The following is a 13,986-nucleotide window of genomic DNA, read 5'->3' as shown; positions in this document are numbered from 1 at the left end:
AAGGAATGTGGTTCAACAACAAGCATGTATCTGCATAATAAAGTCAACACAAGTCATGTTAAGCCCACCATTTTCATTGCAAAGTTCTGCAATTGGGGCCTCATTGTTCTTGACCTCCTGCAGATACATGGTAAGAGAGTGTCCCTGCCCATAAGAGTTTACAATCTAAATGGACAAGACAGGGAAAGGAGGGATGTGTTATCCCCCTTTCACAGGCAAGGAGCTAGGGCACAGAGAACTAAAGAGACTTCTCCAAGATCCGACAAGTCTGTGAAGCCTGATCTTCCGAGTCTTTGGCCCCCACCTTAAACCAACCATCCTTCATCTTCATATTTGTACAGGGATTAATTTGTTAATGCTGCTTTAAGGAGAGGACTGGGTATTATACAGCTTTCACACAGTTTCTAATAACTCTCCACTCCTCATTGACAGGGTAAAAGGACAGGCATTTTCATGGACTAGCATTTACATGCATCTAGACTAAAAGGAGCAATGGCCAGAGAAAGGACGGGAATTGGAGGAAGGAAGGAATCCTGGAGGATTAGATCCTCTTACAGTGACATGTGCTGCTGATTTACTAGTACTTCAGACCCTATCAAACCATCACCCAAGAAAGCAAAATGTTTGCGATTACAAAAGACTACAAGAGCTGAGATAAAAAGGCTGGTGGCCCAGGAGAACATATAAGTAAATAGTAAGACACTATGTTTACACTACAAAATTACATCAACCTAAATTACATCGATGTACAGCCACTGCACTAATTACATTGTTTTTGCATGTCCACGCTACGCTCCTTGCATTAGTGATGCGTGGCTTCACCAAAGCACTTGCATCAATTTAACTGTTAGTATGGGGCATTGTGGGATAACTTCTGAAAGCCGGCAACAGTCGATGTAAGCCAGGGGTCTCAAACACGCGGCCTGCGGGGCTCTTGCGTGTGGCCTGCCAAGCTCCCCCCGCCCCCCCCCCCCCCCGCCTACCCGCGGGATTGCCTCCCGGTGTCGTTGTGAGCCCTGCGCTGCTCTCTGAAGCAGCTGCCAGCATGCCCCTTTGGGCCGAGGGGGAGGGGGAAGAAGGCAGAGGGCTCCTGCATTGCCTCCTTCCAGGCACTGCTCCCCGCAGCTCCCATTGGCCGGGAACAGGGAACTGCGGCCAATGGGAGCTTTGTGGGAGGTACCTAGAGGAGCAGCAAGAGCAGCACACGCATGGAACCCTGAACCCCTCCCCCTTCCCCAGGGGCTGTAGGGACACGGTTCCATCTGCTTCCTGGAGCAGAGCGGCGTGGGGCCGCTCTAGGTAAGTGGCGCCGGGCTGGAGCTCGCACCCTGAACCCCTCCTGCACCCCCAACTCCCTGCCCTGAGCCCCCTGCCACATCCCGCACCCTTCCTGCACTCCAACTCCCTGCCTTGAGCCCCCTGCCACATCCCGCACCCCTCCTGCACTCCAACTCCCTTCCTTGAGCCTCCTGCCACATCCCGCACCTCCTCCTGCACTCTCTGCCCTCAGCCACCTGCCGCACCCCTCAACCTCTTGCACCCCACACACCAACTCCCTGCCCTGAGCCCCCTGCCACACCCTGCACACCTCCTGCACCTCAACTCCCAGCCCTGAGCCCCCGCCACACCCTGCACCCTTTCTGCACCCCCTGGGGGCAGCGTTAGGGTGGGGACTTCAGGGAAGGGGTTTGAATGGGGCAGGGGAGGGGCCTAATGGAAGGGGTGGAGTGGGGGCGGGTCCAGAGGCAGCGAGGGGGGGTGTCAGTGATGCGGCCCTCGGGTCAATGCACTAGTCCTCATGTGGCCCTCGTGGTCATTTGAGTTTGAGACCCCTGATGTAAGCAATATCGTGTCTACACTGATACTGCATCAACCTATCTATGTCGACCTAAGCGCTATGCCTCTCATGGAGGCGGAGTTATTAAGTTGGCATAGCGGGCAACTTATATCAGCAGGAATGACATTTTAGTGTAGACACTTACACAGTTAGGTCGACATAAGCTGCCTTGCGTCAGTCTAATGCTGTAGTATAGACCAGGGCTAAGCTTATGTCAACCTAACTCTGTAAGTGTCTACGCTAAAATGTCGCGCCAGCCGATGTAACTCGCCTGCTATACCAACTTAACTCCATCTCTGCAAGAGCTGTAACGCTTAGGTCAACGTAGTTAGGTTGACGCCGTGTCAGTGTAAACACTGCATTGTTTACATCGACTGTTGCTGGTTTCCAGAGCCATCCCACAATGCCTCACACTGACAGTTAAATTGGTGCAAGCGCTCCAGGTGAGGACATGCACTGCCAACACAAGGAGCAAAGTGTAGACATGCACACACAATGTAATTATGTCCTCCTACAGCTGCTACAATAAGCTAGATTGACAATTTTGTAGTGTAGAAATGCCTTAACTGGTGAGAGGGGGAGCAAAATGTTTGCTACAACCCTAAAAGAATGTTGTGATAGTAGCATTGAATAAAGAAGAACAGGAGTACTTGTGGCACCTTAGAGACTAACAAATTTATTAGAGCATAAGCTTTCGTGGCTGTAGTCCACGAAAGCTTATGCTCTAATAAATTTGTTAGTCTCTAAGGTGCCACAAGTACTCCTGTTCTTCTTTTTGCGGATACAGACTAACACGGCTGTTACTCTGAAACTTAGCATTGAATAGTTAAGCATCTATCATAGATGCAGAGCATAGCTACTATTTAAAATTGCATTGGGTGGTAGTTTGTCCCAGGCTCTCTATCTCAGCATTGTGGTGTGCTATGCATCTTGTTAAATAGGAGTTTGAAACTGTAACTTCTGTTAATGCCTATAGGAACCTTATGGCACTAGTTATGCACCGTGAGTTAAGAAGTCAGAGGGGCTAGTTGCAGAAAGTACAGGGGGCAAAATCAGATTTAAACTGGTGTTCTGTGGCCAAATGCAAAAGCCAAAAATAGCTCTAAAATGACAATAGTTAGTTTTGTGGCAATTTCTCTTTCTCAAGGCTGAATTGTTTTACAAGATCGAAACCAAAAAAACTTTCTAGCAGAACAGACTTATTAAAAAATCCTAAGCATGTGTAGTCACTAGTATATGTCCTGCCCCATCAAAATACTTAGAGTAGAATTTGTAAAAGCGCTTAAACAAGTTAGGAGCATAAGTCCCATTGATTGTTTTATTATTAAATTATTGTTATCATTAATTTATTATTTGTATTACTATAGCATCTAGGAGTTCCAGTCGTGGATCAGGACCCCATTGTGCTAGACCCTGTACAAATACACTGATTTCAATGAGACCACTCACATGCTTGAAGTGAAGAACATGCAGCAGTACTTTGCTGGATTGGGCCCTTACATTTTCCTGTGCAACAATAAAATAACAACCTGAATATCTGTGCCTAGTTTTCATGATTTCAAATTTCAGCCTTGGAGAAATATCAGCCCAAAAGCATGTTTTTTTCTTTTGCCTAAATTGGTTGCAAGTCTTTCTGGGGTTGAAAGGAATAGATAAGGACAATTTAGCTGTTTAATAATCTTCACTGAAATAGTAGTGGTGCCTCCTGGGAGGAGTTTAGGTCCCTAGGTCCCGATCTTACTTGTCTGAGTAGGGCCAGTGGAGCTATGGACTGGGATTCCTTACCAGAGCAAGAGCTACAGGGTCAGAATCTAACAATGGGTGAAGCACAAAAGATTCCTAGGGGGGGGGTTGAGTTTGGATACTAACCTAAAACTCTTGAATTTACAAAATTAATCTGGAAATCAAGTCAAGTCAGACATATTGCAATAAAACATCTCCCCCAGCACTTTGTTGCTTTTTCACTTCTGGATGGGATTAAGAATGAAAGAGACCATTCACAAATGTAATGTCTTTTAAAAGAAAGCGATCCAAACTCTTTTGCCATAAAATAAGTTGTGTTGCCCATTGTGGCTGAAGGTTTGGGTTGGCTTTTATTTATCAAAACTCTTTTGGTCTTCCCTAGTGTAAACCTGAGTCATATTTGGAAAATCCTTCCATTTTTATAAATAAAGATCATTATCAACATCTCTTAATTTTCAAGAGAAGACAGTGCCTGTGTTAGGCTCAGAGGTAACTTCCTCTTGCGTCCGCACCAATGTTTGGAAAGCTGAGCAGATATCACACCAGTCAGCTGCTCCTGTCTAAAGGTCACTTGCAAAGACGTTTGAGGTTTTTTAATAGTGTTTCTTCTGCTCTGGACTATTTTTTCTTTCAGTTTCATAATTTAATAGGCATCAATGTTCTCTTTTGCTTTATTTCTTTAGTAACTGACATGGATTGGAATTGGAATGTTCTTGGGGCGGGGGGGGAAATCGATATAATGTTATAAAGCAGCACAAATGTAATAATATGGGCTGAACAATGAGCCTTATCCTACCCAGAACTGCTGCACAACTTTTTTAATATTCCCCCCTCCCATCCCAACAATGTTTTTTCAAGCTCAGTAATGGCTTCTCTACAGAACAAAAGTGCAGCCCTGGAGCAGTAATTGAGCCATTAGCTGACTACCCCATAAAAAGTACCTAAACTGATATCTTAGCTCATACAAGGGGGGGGGGGAATCAATTTTCTAATGTGATCTTTTACAGTAAATTATCACTAAAAATTTCTTATTCAATGCTCACATCTAATGCATATCAGCGCCTGCATTTTAAAGAATAACACACAGTAGTTACACTGTCCACTGCAGTCACTTCCATAATTATTACTATCATTTATATTAAGGTAGCAGCTACTAGCCCCCGCTGGTAAGAGACAGTCTCTGACCCAGAGATCTTACAATGTAAATGGACAATACAGACAAAGGGTGGGAGGGGAAACTGAGGCACTGAGAGCGAAATAAGCTCAGAAACAGTCACACAATTTGTCACTGGTAGAGCAAAGAACAGAAGCCAGGTCTACTGATTCCCAGACCCATGCTCTATTACACCACACTGTCTCCCGTAAAGCTGCCCATCACTTTAAATTCCCAAGTTTCAGTATTATGGGCCTGATTCTGCACTGCCTTACGCCTTGCGTAGCTATTTACATTTGTGCAAATCAATGATAGCAGGCCTCAAATCTCAAACAATTATTTATGCACTTTATAAGGATTCAGATTCAATGGGGATGCAGTCTTCTCCTATGTACACAAACACTGCAAATCCATTCCAGTGTGGTGCTGCTTTAGAATAATGATGAAATATAAAACACTGGGCCGGAGCTGCATTCAGTCTCCAATATGATATAAATAGGAATTATTTGAACTACTTAGCCTGTAAGCTCTTTCGGGCAGAGACCAACTTTTTAATTGTGCGTTTGTGCAGTGCCGAACACAATGGACTCCTGCAAAATCCTGGCTCCATAGCAATCAATTGCAAATATCCCATGGACTTCAGTGAGACCAGCATTTCACTCCTGCTCTGTGACTGATTCCTAGGTGCTAACATAATTTTATTAATTATTATTATTATTATAAAGCCTGGGGAAAGCAGAAGTGTTCTGTAAGGAAACTGAAGACTGGGATATATGGCTGGGAGGAGGAGGATAAAATCAAAGAAGATGGAATACACATAGAGAAAGAGGAGTAGGGCTTAAAGGAGAAGAGAGAAATCCCATTCTCAATATTAGACCTGATTGGAAGATTTTCTAAAAAAAAAGTGGAAAATTGTTTGCTGAAAGTTTTCACAAACATTTTCCCTCTGCCCTGATCCTCCATGCAAACTTTTCAACCAAACGTGCCATTGCTTGGGATAACCTTCAGGAGCTGAGGCTGGGAACCAAGGGACTCATCCGCCCAACCCTCAGTGAAATACAACTCTCACGCAGAATCCCAGCCTTAGTGCTGCTGGGAATTTGTAATCTTGTTGTTCTCTCATATGAGGAAGGATTTGGTGGGGCATGGCTAGAATAAATAATCAAAGATGGCTGCTGGGAGAGAGATTCCCAGTTATGATTTTGAAACTCTAAGGAACTTTGTATCAATTTCTAAATGACAATTTAGTTATGTGATGTTAAGGTATCCAGAGACCACTGGAAACCTACACATTTATATGGATTAATATTAATAAAATAAAGTTACTTCAGAACTTCCTTTAGAGATGCTTCTGAAATCACTAAATTCCATTTTTCTGTACCCTTATCACCAACACCCAGATTTCTTTTCAGACATAGTACTGAAAAAGTGAGGGGGGAAAAACTGGTCCTTCACCCAGAACATATATTTAAGCCTCAGTCCAAAGTTATTTTAATGTTCAAGATATATACCCATCTCTGAAAAACAGTTATTTTAATGAAATAGTGGACATACCCTTAACTACAGAACAGTGAAGAGCACTCCTTTTAGGGTTACAAGATTTTTTTAATTGCTTGGTTTAATATTTTTTATTTGTTTTAAATATAAAACAAAACCCAGGACATAGTTTCAATCCTTCATTGTAGGTTACAGGTGGGACTTAAAGATTAATTGATTCAATTGATTTTAAGGGGCTCTGTATCAGGTCGTTTCATTCTTCATAAAAGCCACCTAGGGATTTGGACGCCCCGTATTCATCAATTTATATGAGGACTGAGCATCCAAATCCTTTAAACAGCTTTGAAAATCTCGGGTGATGGGCATAGACCACCTCTCTCTAGCTTCCCTTTCCCCTCCCCCCAAAAAGTGTTGACAGTATTGTGAACCTATTGTCTTCAAGTATTAAAATTCACTGTAGGTGTAATGAGGTTGATTTTGAGTAAAAGCACATTATTTCCACTTTTAACAGTGTGCTCTGTACAATCCCAATCTATTGATAATTTGCTTGACAACTATGAAAGAGTTCCTTTTTTTCAACCTGAAGACTGACAATTATATTAGGGTGTGTGTGTGTGTTGGGGGGAGCACACTTAAGAAAGCATTGACTAAATGTTTTTGTGCTTAACCAGCAGAAGAATGGGGGGAAAACACAGTAAAGAAAAAAGCAAGAGAAGGACAAAGTGCTTCCATATCTGCAAAATGGTTATCTATTTGATAACAGTCTTAAGGGACCTGCTTAAAGAATAGAAACTTTGACTTTGTATGTGTTGTAAATCACATAATTGGCAAAACATTCCATTAAGTGGCGTGAATTATGCCAGAACGGCTTGGTAAGCAGGCATTCATTCCCTCTATAGCTGGAGCACATGGACTGGCACAGCATCTTCGGTGCTTTTGTGTGAGTGACTGTAATTATATATTTGTCCTTGACTCTGCTGTAGAAGTGAATTTGCAACTACATAATTCTCAAACAATTACAATGATGTCATGGGCCAAATTCTCCTCCCAGTTACACCACTGTAATTCTGGAATAACTCCAGTGAAGACAATAAAGTTTCTCTGGATGTACAGTTATATAGCAGAGAACAGAATTTGACCCACATCTGCAATAAAAATTACCATGTAGTTCTTGTCCATAGATTGCAGTGACAAAGTAATTAGTGCCACTTCATGCAAAATATAACCAGTCAGTGTATTACTTCCCAGCAAGCATTGCCACCAATAGTGAAGCTTTATCTAGTGAGCAATCTTTTCTCACCAAAAAAATGTCCTTTAACTTATTTTATGAAGGAAGCTTGAAGTTTCCCTTTGTAATCCATGATTCAGGAGAATTTTCTCTATCCAATCCCCCATATGTGGGCTTGTTATATTTAAAAGTGTCCCCATTATTGCAATGGGTAATTAGATCTACTTTATACCAAATGAAAGCCACTGATATGCCCTTTTGCTGAGTGTACGCTATCCCTAGGAACTGGAGGAATAGTGAAAAAAAATATTCATGAACATTCAGTCCTATCAGGTTCATGAGTACTTTTACTCACATTGTTGTGAACATTCATGCAACTGTTTCCTGGTCTCATAAATATTTCAGGAGACACTTTCATAAGTGAATATATAGGTATTGAGGTTCAAGTTAGCACATTTGTGTGCAAAAGTTGTGTGCTTGCCCTGCCACCATATAAACATATGCAACTAATCTCTCTCTCTCTCTCTCTATTTATATATATAATAACTTCTTCTGGTGCCATTCTTGTTTATAATGGTGAGATCACGCAACGAAAGAAAGGATAGGAATGTAGACCGTACACCAAATTCATCAGAGTAGCCCTCATTACAAATAGTTTGCGAAAAGCCATTAACCCGAATGTCACGAAAAGCTTTTCATTGCAGAATTATGAGTAATGAATAAAGGACCGATCCAATGGTATCCATAGCAGTCTGGCTCCAACTCTATAAAACTATGATCCAGAAGAACAGAAAAAAAAATCCAACAACTAAATTGACCAGCTCTTCCAATTGACCATCAAAGACCCTGTGTCACTGATTTATGTTTCTATGGCCGCTCTATTTTTGTGTCAAAGGAAAGGCTATAAAATGATCAAGGCACTTCAGCAAAAATAAATATATATTCTCAGCTCTTAGGCAAGCTATTAAAGTCATTGTGTCACAAAAGTTTATTTGTCTGCAAGTATCACAGAAAGAAGAGGAAGAGAAAAAGGAAGACAGTAACTGACCAAAGCTTGTTTCTCTGGAAACATTAGAAGCTTTCCTGCCTGATGGCACAGGGCTAGGCCCATTGGGAGGAATGTAATGTGTTATGTAAATAAGACGTCTCACAAAGGATAAGGTTTATTGTTTTTTGATGGTGACACTCTCTTCACTTTCCTTTTCACAATGATCATTTGAGAGGATCAGGAAGATAATGAAAAAAATAGATCCCAAAATAGATCAGGCAAATAACATGGGAAAGCTAACTTAGCACTACGAGGATGTGCCTGTAAAAGGGGGGATTTTGTGTGTTAATGATTTGATTTCTACTGTTCTACCAAATCACCTCTATATGGAGACGATCCAGCTCCTGGAGCGGGGGGGGTGAGGGGTCATCATAGCCTGCACCACTGGTGAGAGTTGTTATTTCCTTCTGCCACTGTTCTCCCATAAACAGTTCCTGTCATAGCATTATCCTCCATAATGGCAACTATGGCATCATCTATCTTCCCAATTTGGTGTTTGATAGGCTTTATTGCCTCCACTCGACTTTCCCATCGTGTGGTACTCAGTGGTTTCAGTGTCAGAAAGGATGTTCCCAAACGTTGCTTCAAAATTTGCCATTGATGAGTTGATTCAGAGAAAAATACATAGATGCTTTGAATTACATTAAAAAATTCAGCAGCCTCACTAGAAGCTGATGCTGCATCACTGACCACCAAGTTCAATGTATGAGAACTGCATGGGACAAAAAAAATCTCGAGGGTTTAATTCTCGGATCCGTGTCTGCACTCCTCTGTTCTTTCCTCTCATGTTGCCACCATTATCGTAGACCTGACCTCTCATGTCAGCTATCGCAATTCCCATATCTTCTAGCTTTTTAAGAAGCACATTTGTCATACCAGCTCCTGTAGTATCATCAATGTCAATAAATTCTAGAAAATGCTCTCTGACAGTCACCATTGCAGGGACATTTTCACTAGGTTCTGTTGTGGTTACAAAATGCACCATTAAAGTAATTTGTTCCGTATGGCTGATGTCAGGTGTGCAGTCCAGAATAACAGAGTAATATCTTGCTGACTTCAGATCTGCTACAATCTTCTGTTTGACTTTTGTTGCCAGTAACTGTCTGATCTCGTTTTGAATTGTTTTTCCAAGGTAGTTGTGTGTGTATACATTTCTTGGGTGGTGACTCTTCTTAGATGCCCCTGGAGTGCAACATCAAACTCAGCCATCAGCTCCACAATTTTAAGGAAGTTTCCATTGTTTGGCACATACAGCTGATCTGAAGTGCCGTGCAGTGCTAGGTTTTGGGTAGCAAGCATTCTCACAATGGCAATGAGCCTTTTCAGAACATTTTGCTAATAAAGAGACTCTGATGCAATCTTCTCTTGATGCTGATCGTCTATGGTGGCCTTTAACCTTAGTCTCATCTCAAGCTCTTTCCACCTATGGAATGCTCTCTGGTGATTTGCTCTCTTCTCATGACATGCCAGATTTGTAGACAGATTTTTCCAGTCCTTTGTTCCTGTAGCTGGAACATTAGACTGGAAGAGTCTGCAACAAAAATAGTATGCAGCATTCTGGGTTTTTGAGTACATAAGCCATGGCCTCTCCACTTTGTCATCATTGGGGATTTCACGCCAGTAATGTGTTGGATGGAAACTTCTGTATTCATTGTCTTTGGGGAACATGAAGTTTTTCACTTGCTATGGCCCACACAGTACAAGGAAGTCACTCAGGCTACTGCTCAAGTGGGTCCACAGTCCTGGATCATCTAGACTTAAGGAACTAAACTCAGCAGCAGCTGTTTCTTGCGCCTCCACCACACTCTTTTCTGATCTACACTTTTCTTCAGGAATGTGGATGGTTACATCCATTTGAGATGGAGATATGGATGCTGCAGTAGCTGCCAGGTCACCTGCACTCTGACTAACTGGAAGATCAGGCATCTCCTCACCACTCACATCCTCACTGGGGCTGGAAGGCTCACCGTGAACATTTGTGTCTATGTATCTCAGGAGAACTCCTTCCTGCTTAGATAGAAAAGCTTCCTTTGCTTGCTTTCTTTTTCTGAATGCTGCCTCAGAGTGGCGTTTTCTTCTTTCACTCATGACTGCTGTTCTGTGCCAGCTATAGTGGCTCTCAACATTCAGTTGAAGGGGACAAATAAGCAGGCTGGTAGCAGGGCCTGAGTGAGGGAAGATATCAGCATCTTAAGGGCCTAACTGGCTCCTACTACTTCAGTTGACTGCCTGTTCTTCTCAAGTGGGTTCAGGGAAGCAGCAGGAAACAGGAATTTCCCTGAGAATCTGGTGTTAAACAGTCCAGGCTCCTGGGGGTGCTAGAGAGATACATAAGAGGCTCTCCCTGCAGCTCCTGCTGCTTTCTGTTATTCCCTCTCACCTTTTCTCCTGCCTGCCTGTTATGTCTCTTGTGCCCTCCTTCCTCCAGCACAGCACTCCACCATCTCTGTGCATCTAGAGCAGAGAGAATACATATGCACCAGCAGCAGACACAATTTTCTACACTCTGGGGCCTAGTGGCGCCCCCCCCTCCGTCCCACAGTCTGGCACCTGAGGCAGCTGCCTCAGTTCGCCTCATGGTAAGGCCAGTCCTGCCTTGGTATCACTGTATGTTTAAAGGTTGGCTCCAAATACCTATTGCAGAACCACTCAACACCTCAGTGCCATTTGGATCCTACTGACACTGGTGTAAATATCAGGAGTAACTCCCTTGATATCACAGAAGTTACTCCAGCATATGTGAGATCACGGTGAGGCCTTTATATATTGATTTGCCAACAGTGCCCAACACCCAAAAGTCTAGTTCAGGTCAAAGGGAACCACAGGTGCCGAAAATCAGTCCCTTAGTATTAATCTACATTAATCTAAAGTGCAACAGAGAAATCTTGGAGCAATAGGATATAATCTCTACCAATTATGGGATTTTTTTCCAGTAAGGCTTATTTGTCTATTCAGTTTCTAAAGTGCATTTTCAACCAGCATTCATTATGTTGTAATGTGCACACTACTGAGACAAAAAGCTAAGAACTGTGCATATGATCTTCTATCATAAATAATTTGCTGCTTGAAAGAAGCCTGAAGTACCCTTCTGTCAGAGATGGTTTTGTTAGCTTACACTATTGTGTATATAGGGACTGGTTTAAAAAAAAAAAAAAGACGAAGAAAAGAAAAGAAATATGCCAAGATCTATAAATGAAAAATTCTCCAGTTAGGCACTGGCAGATTTTGGTATCTGCATTGTTCCCGATTTAGTTAGAGTACTGGATCTGATAAGGAATGTGCATCAGAATAGGATTTTACAATTCACAGGTGATTCCAAAATTAGAAGCACAGCAACATTTGGAACAATATGGAACAAAGCAAAATAATTCAAAAGTATGTGGATTCTTAAGGGTAATGAACCAGAAAATGGAAAATATAGATTGATAAAGAAAAAAGATCTGGTGTAGCATGCAAATTATACATCTTTAAAATGGGGTGTATTGACTGGTAAAAGAATTAGAGCCCAATCTTGTCACCCCAATATGGATAGGCAAGGCCTCCAATGCAGCAGAAACATCTTCCACTAGTTTGGGAGTGAGCAGGGGTGCTGTGGAGAGCCCAGCACCACACAGAATAATACCACAACCCCTCTGTACTGCAGAGAAAGATCACTGTGAGCAGGCTGGGACAGTGCAGATGCTGGGCTAGTGGGTCCTCTACAGTGTAAATCTACTGTCCTCAAATCCCATGGGTTGGAGTGGGAGACAAAGTGTGTAAGCCACTGATTCACTGTGTGTTATGTGAGCCCCTCTAGTGACTGGCCCACATAGTATGGTGATAGCCTACTACAGCTACCAGCTAATGAAGGTACGCCTTTAGCGCAAATGGTCAGCTGTCTTTAATACTGAAGCTCCTAAAGTGAGAGATTATTACTTCCAACTCAGGTGAACAGGTCCTCTGTATAAAGCTCTTTTTCTTGTGCTTGGGACCAGAACTTCACCAAGTAGAGGCTGTTAGTGATAAATCCTTGTAAATTCATTAATCTGAACTCATGGCTGTGGTATTAAAAACTAAAAGCCAACCAGCATTATGCTACATGTTAAAAAGTCCAGCAAGCAAAGTAATCAGAAGCACTGACACTGTGACTATCACAGTGGCATTTATAATACTACATTCCGTGTCACTTTCTCACAGGAATGATAATAGGAGGTGCTACAAAGTTCAGCCAGGATAATTCTATGCTTTAAGGATCTTGATTGCAAGGCAATGCTAAAGAGCCTGAGATTATTCACACTGCAGACGAAGTGACTCAGGTTGCTTAGACATATTATTCAAAATATTGGAGATTTATGGAAATTTACAGTGACAAGACGATATTTAGGTTTTAGCAAACGTGAGGGAGTCATCTAACTGGGTAATTAAGGTTCCAGGTTGCGATTATGGGACAAGAAACCCAGAGTTTGCTTCTGTTCTCATTATTTCTATGTAGTATTTGTGCTGGATTGAGATCCAGGAAACCTGGGCTGTATTCCCAGCTCTACCACTAATCTATGGAATGACCTCGGGCAAGTCATGTCACAGCCCTGTATCTGAGTTTTCCCAATCTGTAAAACAGGGCTAATGTTACTGACCTCCTTTGTAAAGTGTTTTGAGATATGCTGATGAAAAGTTGTATATAAGAGCTAGGTATATTCTATTGATTATCACTATTATGGTAGCACTTAAAGGCCTCAACCAAAATGATGGCCTCTTTGAGATAAATGCTGAAAATGCACATAAAAAGAAACAGGTTCAACCCCAAATAATTTACAATCTAAGAACAAAGAGACAGACAGGCTGGAAGAATGGAAACATTATCAGCCCCGTTTTACATATGGAGAACAAAGATATGGATTAAATGAATTGCCCAAGGTGTTAAAGTGCATCTGTGGCAGAATCAGAAGTTAAACCCAGATTTCCTGTGCCTTAACCACAAATCATCCTTCCTCTCTGTTAGTCTATTCACCCCCACCCCACAGCGTTAATGAATTCCAACTGGCAAAACACAGGTCTGCAAGTGCTACTATGGAGAAACACACTTCTTGGGTGCCAGAAGCACTAGACATTTGGCATCATGCCTGCTACACATCCAAATACAGCAGTACTCAAAATAACCACACACACTGCAATGTTTTATTTCTCATATGTCTACTACACATCATTTCTGGTACACTGCCTTCTTCAAGACAAATTAAGATAGAAGCACTAAATCCACCCCTTGCTTAATTCCACTGAAGTCAAAGTCGTGACACCAGGGATGAATTTGGCTCTGACATAAGAACTGAACTGAAACTCAACTTTTAAGCATCTCTACTAACAATTTAGAGTTAGCTTTTCCTAGATTCTGCTTCTGATGGTGCTGAAGGGGATTTTCATTTCCTACTTGAAGAAGTTTCAAACCTCTGGTTTGTGGTTGTTACTGCTGGGAAATTCTACAGGCAAAAAAACCAAGGGCCTGA

General features: G+C 42.2%; 1 protein-coding gene across 12 annotated transcripts in view; it reads right to left on the bottom strand.

Moving 5' to 3' along the window:
* The window catches only part of RBFOX1 (RNA binding fox-1 homolog 1), a 2,469,250-nt gene that overhangs the window by 2,262,445 nt on the left and 192,819 nt on the right, over positions 1-13,986 (bottom strand). The window lies entirely within an intron of this gene.

Source organism: Malaclemys terrapin, chromosome 10 (assembly GCF_027887155.1).
Source record: "Malaclemys terrapin pileata isolate rMalTer1 chromosome 10, rMalTer1.hap1, whole genome shotgun sequence".
Taxonomy (NCBI): Eukaryota; Metazoa; Chordata; order Testudines; family Emydidae; genus Malaclemys; species Malaclemys terrapin.
The sequence above is the reverse complement of the archived record's forward strand: the minus strand, read 5'-3'. Positions and strand labels throughout refer to the sequence as shown.